Source organism: Pristiophorus japonicus, unplaced genomic scaffold, assembly GCF_044704955.1.
Source record: "Pristiophorus japonicus isolate sPriJap1 unplaced genomic scaffold, sPriJap1.hap1 HAP1_SCAFFOLD_357, whole genome shotgun sequence".
In the NCBI taxonomy this organism is placed as follows: Eukaryota; Metazoa; Chordata; class Chondrichthyes; family Pristiophoridae; genus Pristiophorus; species Pristiophorus japonicus.
Genome location: NW_027253402.1, coordinates 596,685 through 618,849, shown reverse-complemented (window position 1 = coordinate 618,849; position 22,165 = coordinate 596,685).

The following is a 22,165-nucleotide window of genomic DNA, read 5'->3' as shown; positions in this document are numbered from 1 at the left end:
GACACAGCAAGCACTCACTCATACTCTGACACAGCGAGGACTCACTCATACTCTGACACAGCAAGCACACACTAATACTCTGAAACAGCAAGCACTCACTAAGATTCTGACACAACAAGCACTTACTAATACTCTGACACAGCAAGCACTCACTAATACTCTGACACAACAAGCATTTACTAATACTCTGACACAGCAAGGTCTCACCAATACTCTGACACAGCTCAGACTCACACATACTCTGACACAGCAAGCACTCACTAATACAATGACACAGCAAGCACTCACCAATACTCTGACACAGCAAGTACTCACTAATACCCTGACACAGCAAGGACTCACTAATATTCTGAAACAGCAAGGTCTCACTAATACTCTGACACAGCAAGCACTCACTAATACTCTGACACAGCAAGGACTCAATAATATTCTGAAACAGCAATGACTCACTAATACTCTGACACAGCAAGCACTCACTAATACTCTGACACAGCAATGACTCACTAATACTCTGACACAGCAAGCACTCACTAATACTCTGACACAGCTAGCACTCACTAATACTCTGACACAGCAAGTACTCACAAATACCCTGACACAGCAAGGGCTCACGAACACTCTGACACAGCAAGGAATAACTAATACTCTGACACACAAGGACTTACTAATATTGTGACACAGCAAGCATTCACTAATACTCTGACACAGCAAGGTCTCACTAAAACTCTGACACAGCAAGCACTCACTAATACTCTGACACAGCAAGCACTCACCAATACTCTGATACAGCAAGCAGTCAATAATACTCTGACACGGCAAGGACTCACCAATATACTGACACAGCAAGGACTCACCAATACTCTGACACTGCAAGGACTCACAAATATTCAAACATAGCAAGGACTCACTAATACACTGAGACAGCAAGCACTGACTAATACTCTGACACAGCAAGGACTCACTAATACTCTGACACAGCAAGCACTGACTAATATACTGAGACTGTAAGCACTCACTAATACTCTGACACAGCAAGCACTCACCAATACTCTGATATAGCAAGCAGTCAATAATACTCTGACACGGCAATGACTCACCAATACTCTGACATGGCAAGGACTCACTAATATTGTGACACAGCAAGCACTCACTAATACTCTGACACAGCAAGTACTCACTAATACCCTGACACAGCAAGGACTCACTAATATTCTGAAACAGCAAGGACTCACTAATACTCTGACACAGCAATGACTCACTAATACTCTGACACAGCAAGGATTCTATAATATCCTGACACAGCAAGGACTCACTAATACTGTGACACAGCAAGGAATAACTAATACTCTGGCACAGCAAGGAGTCACTAATACTCTGACACAGTGAGGACTCACTAATACTCTGACACAGCAAGCACTCAATCATACTCTGACACAGCGAGGACTCACTCATACTCTGACACAGCAAGCACACACTAATACTCTGACACAGCAAGCACTCACTAATACACTGAGACAGCAAGCACTCACTAATACTCTGACATAGCAAGGACTCACTAATATACTGATACAGCAAGCACTCACTAATACTCTGACACAGCAAGCACTCACTAATATACTGAGACAGCAAGCACTCACTAATACTCTGACACAGCAAGCACTCACCAATACTCTGATACAGCAAGCAGTCACTAATACTCTGACACAGCAAGCACTCACTAATACTGTGACACAGCAAGGTCTCACTGATACTCTGACACAGCAAGCACTCACTAATACTCTGACACAGCAACGACTCACTAATACTCTGACACAGCAAGGACTCAATAATACCCTGACACAGAAAGGACTCACTAATATTGTGACACAGCAAGCACTCACTAATATTCTGACACAGCAAGCACTCACTAATACTCTGACACAGCAAGGACTCACTAATACTCTGACACAGCAAGTTTTCACTAATACTCTGTCACAGCAAGCACTCACTGATGCTCTGACACAGCAAGCACTCACTAATACTCTTATACAACAATCACTCACTTATACTCTGAAAATGCAAGCACTCACTAATACACTGACACAGCAAGGATTCACGAATAGTCTAACAGAGCAAGCACTCACTAATACTCTGAAACAGCAAGGACTCACTAATACTCTCATATAACAAGCACTCATTAATATTCTGACACAGCAAGCACTCACTAATACTCTGACACAGCAAGGACTCACTAATACTCTGACACAGCAAGTACTCACAAATACCCTGACACAGCAAGGGCTCACGAACACTCTGACACAGCAAGGAATAACTAATACTCTGACACACAAGGACTTACTAATATTGTGACACAGCAAGCATTCACTAATACTCTGACACAGCAAGGTCTCACTAAAACTCTGACACAGCAAGCACTCACTAATACTCTGACACAGCAAGCACTCACCAATACTCTGATACAGCAAGCAGTCAATAATACTCTGACACGGCAAGGACTCACCAATATACTGACACAGCAAGGACTCACCAATACTCTGACACTGCAAGGACTCACAAATATTCAAACATAGCAAGGACTCACTAATACACTGAGACAGCAAGCACTGACTAATACTCTGACACAGCAAGGACTCACTAATACTCTGACACAGCAAGCACTGACTAATATACTGAGACTGTAAGCACTCACTAATACTCTGACACAGCAAGCACTCACCAATACTCTGATATAGCAAGCAGTCAATAATACTCTGACACGGCAATGACTCACCAATACTCTGACATGGCAAGGACTCACTAATATTGTGACACAGCAAGCACTCACTAATACTCTGACACAGCAAGTACTCACTAATACCCTGACACAGCAAGGACTCACTAATATTCTGAAACAGCAAGGACTCACTAATACGCTGACACAGCAATGACTCACTAATACTCTGACACAGCAAGGATTCTATAATATCCTGACACAGCAAGGACTCACTAATACTGTGACACAGCAAGGAATAACTAATACTCTGGCACAGCAAGGAGTCACTAATACTCTGACACAGCGAGGACTCACTAATACTCTGACACAGCAAGCACTCAATCATACTCTGACACAGCGAGGACTCACTCATACTCTGACACAGCAAGCACACACTAATACTCTGACACAGCAAGCACTCACTAATACACTGAGACAGCAAGCACTCACTAATACTCTGACACAGCAAGGACTCACTAATATACTGATACAGCAAGCACTCACTAATACTCTGACACAGCAAGCACTCACTAATATACTGAGACAGCAAGCACTCACTAATACTCTGACACAGCAAGCACTCACCAATACTCTGATACAGCAAGCAGTCACTAATACTCTGACACAGCAAGCACTCACTAATACTGTGACACAGCAAGGTCTCACTGATACTCTGACACAGCAAGCACTCACTAATACTCTGACACAGCAACGACTCACTAATACTCTGACACAGCAAGGACTCAATAATACCCTGACACAGCAAGGACTCACTAATATTGTGACACAGCAAGCACTCACTAATATTCTGACACAGCAAGCACTCACTAATACTCTGACACAGCAAGGACTCACTAATACTCTGACACAGCAAGTTTTCACTAATACTCTGTCACAGCAAGCACTCACTGATGCTCTGACACAGCAAGCACTCACTAATACTCTTATACAACAATCACTCACTTATACTCTGAAAATGCAAGCACTCACTAATACACTGACACAGCAAGGATTCACGAATAGTCTAACAGAGCAAGCACTCACTAATACTCTGAAACAGCAAGGACTCACTAATACTCTCATATAACAAGCACTCATTAATATTCTGACACAGCAAGCACTCACTAATACTCTGACACAGCAAGGACTCACTAATACTCTGACACAGCAAGTTTTCACTAATAATCTGTCACAGCAAGCACTCACTGATGCTCTGACACAGCAAGCACTCACTAATACTCTTATACAACAATCACTCACTTATACTCTGACAATGCAAGCACACACTAATACACTGAAACAGCAAGGATTCACGAATACTCTGATATAACAAGCACTCACTAATAATCTGAAACAGCAAGGATTCACGAATACTCTGATATAACAAGCACTCACTAATACTCTGACAATGCAAGCACTCACTAAGACACTGACACAGCAACGATTCACGAATACTCAAACACAGCAAGCACTCACTAATACTCTGACACAGCAAGGACTCACTAATACTCTGACACAGCAAGCACTCACTGATACTCTGACACTGCAAGGACTCACTAATACTCTGACACAGCAAGCACTCACTAATACTCTGATACAACAAGCACTTAGTAATACTCTGACACAGCAAGGACTCACAAATACTCTGACACAGCTCGGACTCACTAATAATCTGACACAGCAAGCACTCACCAATACTCTGAAACAGCAAGGTCAGCTAATACTCTGACACAGGAAGCACTCACTAATACTCTGGCACAGCAAGGACTCACTTATACTCTGACACTGCAAGCACTCACTAATACTCTGACACAGCAAGGACTAACTCATACTCTGACAATGCAAGCACGCACTAATACACTGACACAGCAAGGATTCACAAGTACTCTAACACAGCAAGCACTCACTAATACGCTGACACAGCAAGGACTCACTAATACTCTGACATGGCAAGGACTCACTAATACTCTGATACAACAAGCACTCATGAATACTCTGACACAGCAAGCACTCACTAATACTCTGACACAGCAAGCACTCACTAATACTCTGACACAGCAAGGACTCACCAATAGTCTGACACAGGAAGCACTCACCAATACTCCGATACAGCAAGCACTCACCAATACTCTGATACAGCAAGCAGTCAATAATACTCTGACACGGCAAGGACTCACCAATATACAGACACAGCAAGGACTCACCAATACTCTGACACTGCAAGGACTCACAAATATTCAAACATAGCAAGGACTCACTAATACACTGAGAGAGCAAGCACTCACTAATACTCTGACACAGCAAGGACTCACTAATATACTGATACAGCAAGCACTCACTAATACTCTGACACAGCAAGCACTCACTAATATACTGAGACAGCAAGCACTCACTAATACTCTGACACAGCAAGCACTCACCAATACTCTGATACAGCAAGCAGTCAATAATACTCTGACACGGCAATGACTCACCAATACTCTGACATGGCAAGGACTCACTAATATTGTGACACAGCAAGCAGTCACTAATACTCTGACACAGCAAGCACTCACTAATACTCTGACACATCAATACTCACTAATACCCTGACATGGCAAGGACTCACTAATACTCTGACACAGCAAGGACTCACTAATACTCTGACACAGCAAGCACTCACTAATACTCTGATACAACAAGCACTTAGTAATACTCTGACACAGCAAGGACTCACAAATACTCTGACACAGCTCGGACTCACTAATAATCTGACACAGCAAGCACTCACCAATACTCTGAAACAGCAAGGTCAGCTAATACTCTGACACAGGAAGCACTCACTAATACTCTGGCACAGCAAGTACTCACTTATACTCTGACACTGCAAGCACTCACTAATACTCTGACACAGCAAGGACTAACTCATACTCTGACAATGCAAGCACGCACTAATACACTGACACAGCAAGGATTCACAAGTACTCTAACACAGCAAGCACTCACTAATACGCTGACACAGCAAGGACTCACTAATACTCTGACATGGCAAGGACTCACTAATACTCTGATACAACAAGCACTCACGAATACTCTGACACAGCAAGCACTCACTAATACTCTGACACAGCAAGCACTCACTAATACTCTGACACAGCAAGGACTCACCAATAGTCTGACACAGGAAGCACTCACCAATACTCCGATACAGCAAGCACTCACCAATACTCTGATACAGCAAGCAGTCAATAATACTCTGACACGGCAAGGACTCACCAATATACAGACACAGCAAGGACTCACCAATACTCTGACACTGCAAGGACTCACAAATATTCAAACATAGCAAGGACTCACTAATACACTGAGAGAGCAAGCACTCACTAATACTCTGACACAGCAAGGACTCACTAATATACTGATACAGCAAGCACTCACTAATACTCTGACACAGCAAGCACTCACTAATATACTGAGACAGCAAGCACTCACTAATACTCTGACACAGCAAGCACTCACCAATACTCTGATACAGCAAGCAGTCAATAATACTCTGACACGGCAATGACTCACCAATACACTGACATGGCAAGGACTCACTAATATTGTGACACAGCAAGCAGTCACTAATACTCTGACACAGCAAGCACTCACTAATACTCTGACACATCAATACTCACTAATACCCTGACATGGCAAGGACTCACTAATACTCTGACACAGCAAGGACTCACTAATACTCTGACACAGCAAGCACTCACTAATATACTGAGACTGCAAGCACTCACTAATACTCTGACACAGCAAGCACTCACCAATACTCTGATACAGCAAGCAGTCAATAATACTCTGACACGGCAATGACTCACCAATACTCTGACATGGCAAGGACTCACTAATATTGTGACACAGCAACCAGTCACTAATACTCTGACACAGTAAGCACTCACTAATACTCTGACACATCAAGTACTCACTAATACCCTGACATAGCAAGCACTCACTGATACTCTGACACAGCAATCACTCACTAATACTCTGACACAGCAAGGATTTAATAATACCCTGACACAGCAAGGACTCATTAATACTGTGACACAGCAAACACGCCCTAATATTCTGACACAGCAAGGACTCACTAATACTCTGACACAGCAAGTACTCACTAATACCCTGACACAGCAAGGACTCACTAATATTCAAACATAGCAAGGACTCACTAATACACTGAGACAGCAAGGACTCACCAATACTCTGACATTGCAAGGACTCACAAATATTCAAACATAGCAAGGACTCACTAATACACTGAGACAGCAAGCACTCACAAATACTCTGACATAGCAAGGACTCACTAATACTCTGACATGGCAAGGGCTCACTAATACTCTGATACAACAAGCACTCACAAATACTCTGACATAGCAAGGACTCACTAATACTCTGACATGGCAAGGGCTCACTAATACTCTGATACAACAAGCACTCACGAATACTCTGACACAGCAAGCACTCACTAATACTCTGACACAGCAAGCACTCACCAATACTCTGATACAGCAAGCAGTCAATAATACTCTGACACGGCAATGACTCACCAATACTCTGACATGGCAAGGACTCACTAATATTGTGACACAGCAACCAGTCACTAATACTCTGACACAGCAAGCACTCACTAATACTCTGACACATCAAGTACTCACTAATACCCTGACATAGCAAGTACTCACTGATACTCTGACACAGCAATCACTCACTAATACTCTGACACAGCAAGGATTTAATAATACCCTGACACAGCAAGGACTCATTAATACTGTGACACAGCAAGCACGCCCTAATATTCTGACACAGCAAGCACTCACTAATACTCTGACACAGCAAGTACTCACTAATACCCTGACACAGCAAGGACTCACTAATATTCAAACATAGCAAGGACTCACTAATACACTGAGACAGCAAGCACTCACAAATACTCTGACATAGCAAGGACTCACTAATACTCTGACACAGCAAGCACTCACTAATATACTGAGACAGCAAGCACTCACTAATACTCTGATACAGCAAGCACTCATCAATACTCTGATACAGCAAGCAGTCAATAATACTCTGACATGGCAAGGACTCACCAATACTCTGACACTGCAAGGACTCACTAATATTCTGACACAGCAAGCAGTCACTAATACTCTGACACAGCAAGCACTCACTAATACTCTGACACAGCAAGTACTCACTAATACCCTGACACAGCAAGCACTCACTGATACTGTGACACAGCAAGGACTCACTAATACTCTGACACAGCAAGCACTCACTAATACTCTTATACAACAATCACTCACTTATACTCTGACAATGCAAGCACTCACTAATACTCTGACACAGCAAGCACTCACCAATACTCTGATACAGCAAGCAGTCAATAATACTCTGACACGGCAATGACTCACCAATACTCTGACATGGCAAGGACTCACTAATATTGTGACACAGCAACCAGTCACTAATACTCTGACACAGCAAGCACTCACTAATACTCTGACACATCAAGTACTCACTAATACCCTGACATAGCAAGTACTCACTGATACTCTGACACAGCAATCACTCACTAATACTCTGACACAGCAAGGATTTAATAATACCCTGACACAGCAAGGACTCATTAATACTGTGACACAGCAAGCACGCCCTAATATTCTGACACAGCAAGCACTCACTAATACTCTGACACAGCAAGTACTCACTAATACCCTGACACAGCAAGGACTCACTAATATTCAAACATAGCAAGGACTCACTAATACACTGAGACAGCAAGCACTCACAAATACTCTGACATAGCAAGGACTCACTAATACTCTGACACAGCAAGCACTCACTAATATACTGAGACAGCAAGCACTCACTAATACTCTGATACAGCAAGCACTCATCAATACTCTGATACAGCAAGCAGTCAATAATACTCTGACATGGCAAGGACTCACCAATACTCTGACACTGCAAGGACTCACTAATATTCTGACACAGCAAGCAGTCACTAATACTCTGACACAGCAAGCACTCACTAATACTCTGACACAGCAAGTACTCACTAATACCCTGACACAGCAAGCACTCACTGATACTGTGACACAGCAAGGACTCACTAATACTCTGACACAGCAAGCACTCACTAATACTCTTATACAACAATCACTCACTTATACTCTGACAATGCAAGCACTCACTAATACACTGAAACAGCAAGGATTCACGAATACTATGATATAACAAGCACTCACTAATACTCTGACAATGCAAGCACTCACTAAGACACTGACACAGCAACGATTCACGAATACTCAAACACAGCAAGCACTCACTAATACTCTGACACAGCAAGGACTCACTAATACTCTGACACAGCAAGCACTCAGTAATACTCTGACAATGCAAGGACTCACTAATACTCTGACACAGCAAGCACTCACTAATACTCTGATACAACAAGCACTTAGTAATACTCTGACACAGCAAGGACTCACAAATACTCTGACACAGCTCGGACTCACTAATAATCTGACACAGCAAGCACTCACCAATACTCTGAAACAACAAAGTCAGCTAATACTCTGACACAGGAAGCACTCACTAATACTCTGGCACAGCAAGGACTCACTTATACTCTGACACTGCAAGCACTCACTAATACACTGACACAGCAAGGATTCACAAGTACTCTAACACAGCAAGCACTCACTAATACGCTGACACAGCAAGGACTCACTAATACTCTGACATGGCAAGGGCTCACTAATACTCTGATACAACAAGCACTCACGAATACTCTGACACAGCAAGCACTCACTAATACTCTGACACAGCAAGCACTCACCAATACTCTGATACAGCAAGCAGTCAATAATACTCTGACACGGCAATGACTCACCAATACTCTGACATGGCAAGGACTCACTAATATTGTGATACAGCAAGCAGTCACTAATACTCTGACACAGCAAGCACTCACTAATACTCTGACACAGCAAGTACTCACTAATACCCTGACACAGCAAGGACTCACTAATATTCTGAAACAGCAAGGACTCACTAATACTCTGACACAGCAATGACTCACTAATACTCTGACACAGCAAGGATTCTATAATATCCTGAAACAGCAAGGACTCACTAATACTCTGACACAGCAAGGAATAACTAATACTCTGGCACAGCAAGCACTCACTAATACTCTGACACAGCAAGTACTCACGAATACCCTGACACAGCAAGCACTCACTGATACTGTGACACAGCAAGGACTCACTAATACTCTGACACAGCAAGCACTCACTTATACTCTGACAATGCAAGCACTCACTAATACACTGAAACAGCAAGGATTCACGAATACTATGATATAACAAGCACTCACTAATAGTCTGACAATGCAAGCACTCACTAAGACACTGACACAGCAACGATTCACGAATACTCAAACACAGCAAGCACTCACTAATACTCTGACACAGCAAGGACTCACTAATATACTGATACAGCAAGCACTCACTAATACTCTGACACAGCAAGCACTCACTAATATACTGAGACAGCAAGCACTCACTAATACTCTGACACAGCAAGCACTCACCAATACTCTGATACAGCAAGCAGTCAATAATACTCTGACACGGCAATGACTCACCAATACTCTGACATGGCAAGGACTCACTAATATTGTGACACAGCAAGCAGTCACTAATACTCTGACACAGCAAGCACTCACTAATACTCTGACACATCAATACTCACTAATACCCTGACATGGCAAGGACTCACTAATACTCTGACACAGCAAGGACTCACTAATACTCTGACACAGCAAGCACTCACTAATATACTGAGACTGCAAGCACTCACTAATACTCTGACACAGCAAGCACTCACCAATACTCTGATACAGCAAGCAGTCAATAATACTCTGACACGGCAATGACTCACCAATACTCTGACATGGCAAGGACTCACTAATATTGTGACACAGCAACCAGTCACTAATACTCTGACACAGTAAGCACTCACTAATACTCTGACACATCAAGTACTCACTAATACCCTGACATAGCAAGCACTCACTGATACTCTGACACAGCAATCACTCACTAATACTCTGACACAGCAAGGATTTAATAATACCCTGACACAGCAAGGACTCATTAATACTGTGACACAGCAAACACGCCCTAATATTCTGACACAGCAAGCACTCACTAATACTCTGACACAGCAAGTACTCACTAATACCCTGACACAGCAAGGACTCACTAATATTCAAACATAGCAAGGACTCACTAATACACTGAGACAGCAAGGACTCACTAATACTCTGACATTGCAAGGACTCACAAATATTCAAACATAGCAAGGACTCACTAATACACTGAGACAGCAAGCACTCAGAAATACTCTGACATAGCAAGGACTCACTAATACTCTGACACAGCAAGCACTCACTAATATACTGAGACAGCAAGCACTCACTAATACTCTGATACAGCAAGCACTCATCAATACTCTGATACAGCAAGCAGTCAATAATACTCTGACATGGCAAGGACTCACCAATACTCTGACACTGCAAGGACTCACTAATATTCTGACACAGCAAGCAGTCACTAATACTCTGACACAGCAAGCACTCACTAATACTCTGACACAGCAAGTACTCACTAATACCCTGACACAGCAAGCACTCACTGATACTGTGACACAGCAAGGACTCACTAATACTCTGACACAGCAAGCACTCACTAATACTCTTATACAACAATCACTCACTTATACTCTGACAATGCAAGCACTCACTAATACTCTGACACAGCAAGCACTCACCAATACTCTGATACAGCAAGCAGTCAATAATACTCTGACACGGCAATGACTCACCAATACTCTGACATGGCAAGGACTCACTAATATTGTGACACAGCAACCAGTCACTAATACTCTGACACAGCAAGCACTCACTAATATACTGAGACAGCAAGCACTCACTAATACTCTGATACAGCAAGCACTCATCAATACTCTGATACAGCAAGCAGTCAATAATACTCTGACATGGCAAGGACTCACCAATACTCTGACACTGCAAGGACTCACTAATATTCTGACACAGCAAGCAGTCACTAATACTCTGACACAGCAAGCACTCACTAATACTCTGACACAGCAAGTACTCACTAATACCCTGACACAGCAAGCACTCACTGATACTGTGACACAGCAAGGACTCACTAATACTCTGACACAGCAAGCACTCACTAATACTCTTATACAACAATCACTCACTTATACTCTGACAATGCAAGCACTCACTAATACACTGAAACAGCAAGGATTCACGAATACTATGATATAACAAGCACTCACTAATACTCTGACAATGCAAGCACTCACTAAGACACTGACACAGCAACGATTCACGAATACTCAAACACAGCAAGCACTCACTAATACTCTGACACAGCAAGGACTCACTAATACTCTGACACAGCAAGCACTCAGTAATACTCTGACAATGCAAGGACTCACTAATACTCTGACACAGCAAGCACTCACTAATACTCTGATACAACAAGCACTTAGTAATACTCTGACACAGCAAGGACTCACAAATACTCTGACACAGCTCGGACTCACTAATAATCTGACACAGCAAGCACTCACCAATACTCTGAAACAACAAAGTCAGCTAATACTCTGACACAGGAAGCACTCACTAATACTCTGGCACAGCAAGGACTCACTTATACTCTGACACTGCAAGCACTCACTAATACACTGACACAGCAAGGATTCACAAGTACTCTAACACAGCAAGCACTCACTAATACGCTGACACAGCAAGGACTCACTAATACTCTGACATGGCAAGGGCTCACTAATACTCTGATACAACAAGCACTCACGAATACTCTGACACAGCAAGCACTCACTAATACTCTGACACAGCAAGCACTCACCAATACTCTGATACAGCAAGCAGTCAATAATACTCTGACACGGCAATGACTCACCAATACTCTGACATGGCAAGGACTCACTAATATTGTGATACAGCAAGCAGTCACTAATACTCTGACACAGCAAGCACTCACTAATACTCTGACACAGCAAGTACTCACTAATACCCTGACACAGCAAGGACTCACTAATATTCTGAAACAGCAAGGACTCACTAATACTCTGACACAGCAATGACTCACTAATACTCTGACACAGCAAGGATTCTATAATATCCTGAAACAGCAAGGACTCACTAATACTCTGACACAGCAAGGAATAACTAATACTCTGGCACAGCAAGCACTCACTAATACTCTGACACAGCAAGTACTCACGAATACCCTGACACAGCAAGCACTCACTGATACTGTGACACAGCAAGGACTCACTAATACTCTGACACAGCAAGCACTCACTTATACTCTGACAATGCAAGCACTCACTAATACACTGAAACAGCAAGGATTCACGAATACTATGATATAACAAGCACTCACTAATAGTCTGACAATGCAAGCACTCACTAAGACACTGACACAGCAACGATTCACGAATACTCAAACACAGCAAGCACTCACTAATACTCTGACACAGCAAGGACTCACTAATACTCTGACACAGCAAGCACTCACTAATACTCTGACACTGCAAGGACTCACTAATACTCTGACACAGCAAGCACTCACTAATACTCTGATACAACAAGCACTTAGTAATACTCTGACACAGCAAGGACTCACAAATACTCTGACACAGCTCGGACTCACTAATAATCTGACACAGCAAGCACTCACCAATACTCTGAAACAGCAAGGTCAGCTAATACTCTGACACAGGAAGTACTCACTAATACTCTGGCACAGCATGGACTCACTTATACTCTGACACTGCAAGCACTCACTAATACTCTGACACAGCAAGGACTAACTCATACTCTGACAATGCAAGCACGCACTAATACACTGATACAGCAAGGATTCACAAGTACTCTAACACAGCAAGCACTCACTAATACGCTGACACAGCAAGGACTCACTAATACTCTGACATGGCAAGGACTCACTAATGCTCTGATACAACAAGCACTCACGAATACTCTGACACAGCAAGCACTCACTAATACTCTGACACAGCAAGCACTCACTAATACTCTGACACAGCAAGGACTCACCAATAGTCTGACAAAGGAAGCACTCACAAATACTCTGATACAGCAAGCACTCACCAATACTCTGATACAGCAAGCAGTCAATAATACTCTGACACGGCAAGGACTCAACAATATACAGACACAGCAGGGACTCACCAATACTCTGACACTGCAAGGACTCACAAATATTCAAACATAGCAAGGACTCACTAATACACTGAGACAGCAAGCACTCACAAATACTCTGACATAGCAAGGACTCACTAATACTCTGACACAGCAAGCACTCACTAATATACTGAGACAGCAAGCACTCACTAATACTCTGACACAGCAAGCACTCATCAATACTCTGATACAGCAAGCAGTCAATAATACTCTGACACGGCAAGGACTCACCAATACTCTGACACTGCAAGGACTCACTAATATTCTGACACAGCAAGCAGTCACTAATACTCTGACACAGCAAGCACTCACTAATACAATGACACAGCAAGCACTCACCAATACTCTGACACAGCAAGTACTCACTAATAGCCTGACACAGCAAGGACTCACTAATATTCTGAAACAGCAAGGTCTCACTAATACTCTGACACAGCAAGCACTCACTAATACTCTGACACAGCAAGGACTCAATAATATTCTGAAACAGCAATGACTCACTAATACTCTGACACAGCAAGCACTCACTAATACTCTGACACAGCAATGACTCACTAATACTCTGACACAGCAAGCACTCACTAATACTCTGACACAGCTAGCACTCACTAATACTCTGACACAGCAAGTACTCACAAATACCCTGACACAGCAAGGGCTCACGAACACTCTGACACAGCAAGGAATAACTAATACTCTGACACAGCAAGTACTCACAAATACCCTGACACAGCAAGGGCTCACGAACACTCTGACACAGCAAGGAATAACTAATACTCTGACACACAAGGACTTACTAATATTGTGACACAGCAAGCACTCACTAATACTCTGACACAGCAAGGTCTCACTAAAACTCTGACACAGCAAGCACTCACTAATACTCTGACACAGCAAGCACTCACCAATACTCTGATACAGCAAGCAGTCAATAATACTCTGACACGGCAAGGACTCACCAATATACTGACACAGCAAGGACTCACCAATACTCTGACACTGCAAATACTCACAAATATTCAAACATAGCAAGGACTCACTAATACACTGAGACAGCAAGCACTGACTAATACTCTGACACAGCAAGGACTCACTAATACTCTGACACAGCAAGCACTGACTAATATACTGAGACTGTAAGCACTCACTAATACTCTACACAGCAAGCACTCACCAATACTCTGATATAGCAAGCAGTCAATAATACTCTGACACGGCAATGACTCACCAATACTCTGACATGGCAAGGACTCACTAATATTGTGACACAGCAAGCACTCACTAATACTCTGACACAGCAAGGACTCACTAATATTCTGAAACAGCAAGGACTCACTAATACGCTGACACAGCAATGACTCACTAATACTCTGACACAGCAAGGATTCTATAATATCCTGACACAGCAAGGACTCACTAATACTGTGACACAGCAAGGAATAACTAATACTCTGGCACAGCAAGGAGTCACTAATACTCTGACACAGCGAGGACTCACTAATACTCTGACACAGCAAGCACTCAATCATACTCTGACACAGCGAGGACTCACTCATACTCTGACACAGCAAGCACACACTAATACTCTGACACAGCAAGCACTCACTAATACACTGAGACAGCAAGCACTCACTAATACTCTGACACAGCAAGGACTCACTAATATACTGATACAGCAAGCACTCACTAATACTCTGACACAGCAAGCACTCACTAATATACTGAGACAGCAAGCACTCACTAATACTCTGACACAGCAAGCACTCACCAATACTCTGATACAGCAAGCAGTCACTAATACTCTGACACAGCAAGCACTCACTAATACTGTGACACAGCAAGGTCTCACTGATACTCTGACACAGCAAGCACTCACTAATACTCTGACACAGCAACGACTCACTAATACTCTGACACAGCAAGGACTCAATAATACCCTGACACAGCAAGGACTCACTAATATTGTGACACAGCAAGCACTCACTAATATTCTGACACAGCAAGCACTCACTAATACTCTGACACAGCAAGGACTCACTAATACTCTGTCACAGCAAGCACTCACTGATGCTCTGACACAGCAAGCACTCACTAATACTCTTATACAACAATCACTCACTTATACTCTGAAAATGCAAGCACTCACTAATACTCTGTAACAGCAAGGATTCACGAATAGTCTAACAGAGCAAGCACTCACTAATACTCTGAAACAGCAAGGACTCACTAATACTCTGATATAACAAGCACTCATTAATATTCTGACACAGCAAGCACTCACTAATACTCTGACACAGCAAGGACTCACTAATACTCTGACACAGCAAGTTTTCACTAATAATCTGTCACAGCAAGCACTCACTGATGCTCTGACACAGCAAGCACTCACTAATACTCTTATACAACAATCACTCACTTATACTCTGACAATGCAAGCACACACTAATACACTGAAACAGCAAGGATTCACGAATACTCTGATATAACAAGCACTCACTAATAATCTGAAACAGCAAGGATTCACGAATACTCTGATATAACAAGCACTCACTAATACTCTGACAATGCAAGCACTCACTAAGACACTGACACAGCAACGATTCACGAATACTCAAACACAGCAAGCACTCACTAATACTCTGACACAGCAAGGACTCACTAATACTCTGACACAGCAAGCACTCACTGATACTCTGACACTGCAAGGACTCACTAATACTCTGACACAGCAAGCACTCACTAATACTCTGATACAACAAGCACTTAGTAATACTCTGACACAGCAAGGACTCACAAATACTCTGACACAGCTCGGACTCACTAATAATCTGACACAGCAAGCACTCACCAATACTCTGAAACAGCAAGGTCAGCTAATACTCTGACACAGGAAGCACTCACTAATACTCTGGCACAGCAAGGACTCACTTATACTCTGACACTGCAAGCACTCACTAATACTCTGACACAGCAAGGACTAACTCATACTCTGACAATGCAAGCACGCACTAATACACTGACACAGCAAGGATTCACAAGTACTCTAACACAGCAAGCACTCACTAATACGCTGACACAGCAAGGACTCACTAATACTCTGACATGGCAAGGACTCACTAATACTCTGATACAACAAGCACTCACGAATACTCTGACACAGCAAGCACTCACTAATACTCTGACACAGCAAGCACTCACTAATACTCTGACACAGCAAGGACTCACCAATAGTCTGACACAGGAAGCACTCACCAATACTCCGATACAGCAAGCACTCACCAATACTCTGATACAGCAAGCAGTCAATAATACTCTGACACGGCAAGGACTCACCAATATACAGACACAGCAAGGACTCACCAATACTCTGACACTGCAAGGACTCACAAATATTCAAACATAGCAAGGACTCACTAATACACTGAGAGAGCAAGCACTCACTAATACTCTGACACAGCAAGGACTCACTAATATACTGATACAGCAAGCACTCACTAATACTCTGACACAGCAAGCACTCACTAATATACTGAGACAGCAAGCACTCACTAATACTCTGACACAGCAAGCACTCACCAATACTCTGATACAGCAAGCAGTCAATAATACTCTGACACGGCAATGACTCACCAATACTCTGACATGGCAAGGACTCACTAATATTGTGACACAGCAAGCAGTCACTAATACTCTGACACAGCAAGCACTCACTAATACTCTGACACATCAATACTCACTAATACCCTGACATGGCAAGGACTCACTAATACTCTGACACAGCAAGGACTCACTAATACTCTGACACAGCAAGCACTCACTAATACTCTGATACAACAAGCACTTAGTAATACTCTGACACAGCAAGGACTCACAAATACTCTGACACAGCTCGGACTCACTAATAATCTGACACAGCAAGCACTCACCAATACTCTGAAACAGCAAGGTCAGCTAATACTCTGACACAGGAAGCACTCACTAATACTCTGGCACAGCAAGGACTCACTTATACTCTGACACTGCAAGCACTCACTAATACTCTGACACAGCAAGGACTAACTCATACTCTGATAATGCAAGCACGCACTAATACACTGACACAGCAAGGATTCACAAGTACTCTAACACAGCAAGCACTCACTAATACGCTGACACAGCAAGGACTCACTAATACTCTGACATGGCAAGGACTCACTAATACTCTGATACAACAAGCACTCACGAATACTCTGAAACAGCAAGCACTCACTAATACTCTGACACAGCAAGCACTCACTAATACTCTGACACAGCAAGGACTCACCAATAGTCTGACACAGGAAGCACTCACCAATACTCCGATACAGCAAGCACTCACCAATACTCTGATACAGCAAGCAGTCAATAATACTCTGACACGGCAAGGACTCACCAATATACAGACACAGCAAGGACTCACCAATACTCTGACACTGCAAGGACTCACAAATATTCAAACATAGCAAGGACTCACTAATACACTGAGAGAGCAAGCACTCACTAATACTCTGACACAGCAAGGACTCACTAATATACTGATACAGCAAGCACTCACTAATACTCTGACACAGCAAGCACTCACTAATATACTGAGACAGCAAGCACTCACTAATACTCTGATACAACAAGCACTTAGTAATACTCTGACACAGCAAGGACTCACAAATACTCTGACACAGCTCGGACTCACTAATAATCTGACACAGCAAGCACTCACCAATACTCTGAAACAGCAAGGTCAGCTAATACTCTGACACAGGAAGCACTCACTAATACTCTGGCACAGCAAGGAGTCACTTATACTCTGACACTGCAAGCACTCACTAATACTCTGACACAGCAAGGACTAACTCATACTCTGACAATGCAAGCACGCACTAATACACTGACACAGCAAGGATTCACAAGTACTCTAACACAGCAAGCACTCACTAATACGCTGACACAGCAAGGACTCACTAATACTCTGACATGGCAAGGACTCACTAATACTCTGATACAACAAGCACTGACGAATACTCTGACACAGCAAGCACTCACTAATACTCTGACACAGCAAGGACTCACTAATATACTGATACAGCAAGCACTCACTAATACTCTGACACAGCAAGCACTCACTAATATACTGAGACAGCAAGCACTCACTAATACTCTGATACAACAAGCACTTAGTAATACTCTGACACAGCAAGGACTTACAAATACTCTGACACAGCTCGGACTCACTAATAATCTGACACAGCAAGCACTCACCAATACTCTGAAACAGCAAGGTCAGCTAATACTCTGACACAGCAAGCACTCACCAATACTCCGATACAGCAAGCACTCACCAATACTCTGATACAGCAAGCAGTCAATAATACTCTGACACGGCAAGGACTCACCAATATACAGACACAGCAAGGACTCACCAATACTCTGACACTGCAAGGACTCACAAATATTCAAACATAGCAAGGACTCACTAATACACTGAGAGAGCAAGCACTCACTAATACTCTGACACAGCAAGGACTCACTAATATACTGATACAGCAAGCACTCACTAATACTCTGACACAGCAAGCACTCACTAATATACTGAGACAGCAAGCACTCACTAATACTCTGACACAGCAAGCACTCACCAATATTCTGATACAGCAAGCAGTCAATAATACTCTGACACGGCAATGACTCACCAATACTCTGACATGGCAAGGACTCACTAATATTGTGACACAGCAAGCAGTCACTAATACTCTGACACAGCAAGCACTCACTAATACTCTGACACATCAATACTCACTAATACCCTGACATGGCAAGGACTCACTAATACTCTGATACAGCAAGGACTCACTAATACTCTGACACAGCAAGCACTCACTAATACTCTGATACAACAAGCACTTAGTAATACTCTGACACAGCAAGGACTCACAAATACTCTGACACAGCTCGGACTCACTAATAATCTGACACAGCAAGCACTCACCAATACTCTGAAACAGCAAGGTCAGCTAATACTCTGACACAGGAAGCACTCACTAATACTCTGGCACAGCAAGGACTCACTTATACTCTGACACTGCAAGCACTCACTAATACTCTGACACAGCAAGGACTAACTCATACTCTGACAATGCAAGCACGCACTAATACACTGACACAGCAAGGATTCACAAGTACTCTAACACAGCAAGCACTCACTAATACGCTGACACAGCAAGGACTCACTAATACTCTGATACAACAAGCACTCACGAATACTCTGAAACAGCAAGCACTCACTAATACTCTGACACAGCAAGCACTCACTAATACTCTGACACAGCAAGGACTCACCAATAGTCTGACACAGGAAGCACTCACCAATACTCCGATACAGCAAGCACTCACCAATACTCTGATACAGCAAGCAGTCAATAATACTCTGACACGGCAAGGACTCACCAATATACAGACACAGCAAGGACTCACCAATACTCTGACACTGCAAGGACTCACAAATATTCAAACATAGCAAGGACTCACTAATACACTGAGAGAGCAAGCACTCACTAATACTCTGACACAGCAAGGACTCACTAATATACTGATACAGCAAGCACTCACTAATACTCTGACACAGCAAGCACTCACTAATATACTGAGACAGCAAGCACTCACTAATACTCTGACACAGCAAGCACTCACCAATACTCTGATACAGCAAGCAGTCAATAATAATCTGACACGGCAATGACTCACCAATACCCTGACATGGCAAGGACTCACTAATACTCTGACACAGCAAGAACTCACTAATACTCTGACACAGCAAGCACTCACTAATATACTGAGACTGCAAGCACTCACTAATACTCTGACACAGCAAGCACTCACCAATACTCTGATACAGCAAGCAGTCAATAATACTCTGACACGGCAATGACTCACCAATAGTCTGACACAGGAAGCACTCACCAATACTCCGATACAGCAAGCACTCACCAATACTCTGATACAGCAAGCAGTCAATAATACTCTGACACGGCAAGGACTCACCAATATACAGACACAGCAAGGACTCACCAATACTCTGACACTGCAAGGACTCACAAATATTCAAACATAGCAAGGACTCACTAATACACTGAGAGAGCAAGCACTCACTAATACTCTGACACAGCAAGGACTCACTAATATACTGATACAGCAAGCACTCACTAATACTCTGACACAGCAAGCACTCACTAATATACTGAGACAGCAAGCACTCACTAATACTCTGACACAGCAAGCACTCACCAATACTCTGATACAGCAAGCAGTCAATAATACTCTGACACGGCAATGACTCACCAATACCCTGACATGGCAAGGACTCACTAATACTCTGACACAGCAAGGACTCACTAATACTCTGACACAGCAAGCACTCACTAATATACTGAGACTGCAAGCACTCACTAATACTCTGACACAGCAAGCACTCACCAATACTCTGATACAGCAAGCAGTCAATAATACTCTGACACGGCAATGACTCACCAATACTCTGACATGGCAAGGACTCACTAATATTGTGACACAGCAACCAGTCACTAATACTCTGACACAGTAAGCACTCACTAATACTCTGACACATCAAGTACTCACTAATACCCTGACATAGCAAGCAGTCACTGATACTCTGACACAGCAATCACTCACTAATACTCTGACACAGCAAGGATTTAATAATACCCTGACACAGCAAGGACTCATTAATACTGTGACACAGCAAGCACGCCCTAATATTCTGACACAGCAAGCACTCACTAATACTCTGACACAGCAAGTACTCACTAATACCCTGACACAGCAAGGACTCACTAATATTCAAACATAGCAAGGACTCACTAATACACTGAGACAGCAAGGACTCACCAATACTCTGACACTGCAAGGACTCACAAATATTCAAACATAGCAAGGACTCACTAATACACTGAGACAGCAAGCACTCACAAATACTCTGACATAGCAAGGACTCACTAATACTCTGACACAGCAAGCACTCA